A 2,113-nucleotide genomic window follows, 5' to 3' on the forward strand; every position below is an offset into this window, starting at 1 on the left:
GTGGGAAACCCTGGTAGTACCTGTAACAAGGACTATATAAGGCTGACCACCATACCTGAGAGGCACTCTGGAGCTGAACAATAAAGGACGAAGGTCACAGCAGTTAGACTTACACCAGACCGTGTGGAGTCAGTGATTTGTGTGCTACATACACCACATTGGCAACGAGGAAGCGGACGAACTCCACACAATCATGGCTACTCTGGGCTCGCTAAAGGATTTGACCGTGGGCAATGATTGGGAGGCCTTTACGGAAAGGTTCGAGTACTACTTCACAGCAAATGACCTGACGGAGGACACATACGCAATGAGAGAGAAGCGTAAGGCGATATTGCTCTCCAGTTGTGGAGATGAGGTTTACTGTCTCGTCAGGGATTTGCTGGCACCTGGGAGCGCCAGGGACAAGTCATACGAGGAGCTGACTGAACTCATTCGTGACTAGTTGAAACCAGAGGAGAGCATCCTCATGGCCAGATACAAATTTTACCATCACTGCAGACCCGAGGGTCAGGATGTCACCAAATATGCTGCGGACCTCAGGAGACTCGCGGTGCCGTGTGATTTTGGCGCACACCTTGACGAGGCGTTACGGGACGTTTTCGTTATGGGGATTGGCCACGAGGGCCTCCTTCACAAGCTGTTAGCCACAGAACCCACAGTCACTCTGACAAAGGCCATCACCATCAGCCAGGCATATATGACCCCGACTTGCAGCACCAAGGAAATAATCCACACAGTCTCAAACCCGGCAGGCACTGTCCACAGGATAGCGCCCACCACGGACAAAACTGCAGAATATGGCTCTGCCCGGGGCAGAGAGCACAGACCGGGATCCTGGGACTCAGAGTCCGCTGAGGGGGGCCAATCAAGTAGCACCATGCTGGCGTTGTGGAGGAAGCCATGGGGCTCACCGGTGCAGGTTTGCGGAGTACACGTGCAATACTTTTTTTTTAAATTCGTAGCCAATCTTTCCAATTCTTTGTCAAATCACAAAAGCCAGAGGTCACCTTGCACACATCAAGGATCACTCTGCGCCAATGCTCTTAGCCAAAAGGCCGAGAGCCACTGCACCGTTCCTGGAAGTACTGCAATACCAGGTTCGTGCCATGGAGGTGGATGGGTCAGGCCCCCCACACACCTCCGTGGAGGTGGATGGGTCAAGCCACCCCACCGTGCAATACTTTTTTTTTTTTTTAATTCGTAGCCAATCGTTTCCAATTCTTTGTCAAATCACAAACGCCAGAGGTCACCTTGCACATGCCAAGGATCACTCTGCGCCAATGCTCTTAGCCAAAAGGCCTAGAGCCACTGCACCGTTCCTGGAAGTACTGCAATACCAGGTTCGTGCCATGGAGGTGGATGGGTCAGGTCCCCCACACACCTCCGTGGAGGTGGATGGGTCAACCCTCCCCACCCACCTCCTGTTTCCAAAAATGCAAGGATATACCTTCCTGACCAGGGAGAAACCACCATGAGGTCATGGTGGCTGGTCAGAAACGGTACTACACTTGATCTTAGCCAAAAGGCCGAGAAGTGATACTTTTTTTTTAATTATAAATTCGTAGCCAATCGTTTCCAATTCTTTGACAAGTCACAAACGCCAGAGGTCACCCTGCACCAGTCAAGGATCACTCTGCGCCAATGCTCTTAGCCAAAAGGCCTAGAGCCACTGCATCGTTCCTGGAAGTATTGCAATACCAGGTTCGTGCCATGGAGGTGGATGGGTCAGGTCCCCCACACACCTCCGTGGAGGTGGATGGGTCAAGCCATCCCACCCACCTCCTGTTTACAAAAATGTAAGCATATACCTTCCTGACCAGGGAGAAACCACCCGGAGGTCATGGTGGCTGGTCAGGTTAGTTATGCAGATCTTAGCCAAAAGGCCGAGAAGCGATACTTTTTTTTTATCCACAAATACTGCCTACCTTATTCCAGTATTGGCGGTTAATTTGAGGACAGGATTCCTAACATAAATAGTACCTTTGCATTCTTCAAATCCTCATTCTGTTTTCTTTTATTTCCTGGAAATATTCGACATAACTAGTGCATAAGAGCAAAGTTATGCCTCTTTCTCCGAAGAAATTCACATGTAACCGATTTACGGCAAAACATT

The 2,113-nt window shown here is 50.2% G+C and overlaps 2 pseudogenes; both read right to left on the reverse strand.

The window, feature by feature from the left end:
• Nucleotides 1-1,303: 1,303 nt before the first annotated feature.
• Nucleotides 1,304-1,538, reverse strand: LOC139225960 (U2 spliceosomal RNA; annotated as a pseudogene).
• Nucleotides 1,539-1,664: 126 nt separating this feature from the next.
• On the reverse strand, nucleotides 1,665-1,895 carry LOC139226071 (U2 spliceosomal RNA; annotated as a pseudogene).
• Between the last annotated feature and the right edge of the window lie 218 nt (nucleotides 1,896-2,113).

Source organism: Pristiophorus japonicus, chromosome 15, assembly GCF_044704955.1.
Source record: "Pristiophorus japonicus isolate sPriJap1 chromosome 15, sPriJap1.hap1, whole genome shotgun sequence".
NCBI classification, from domain to species: Eukaryota; Metazoa; Chordata; class Chondrichthyes; family Pristiophoridae; genus Pristiophorus; species Pristiophorus japonicus.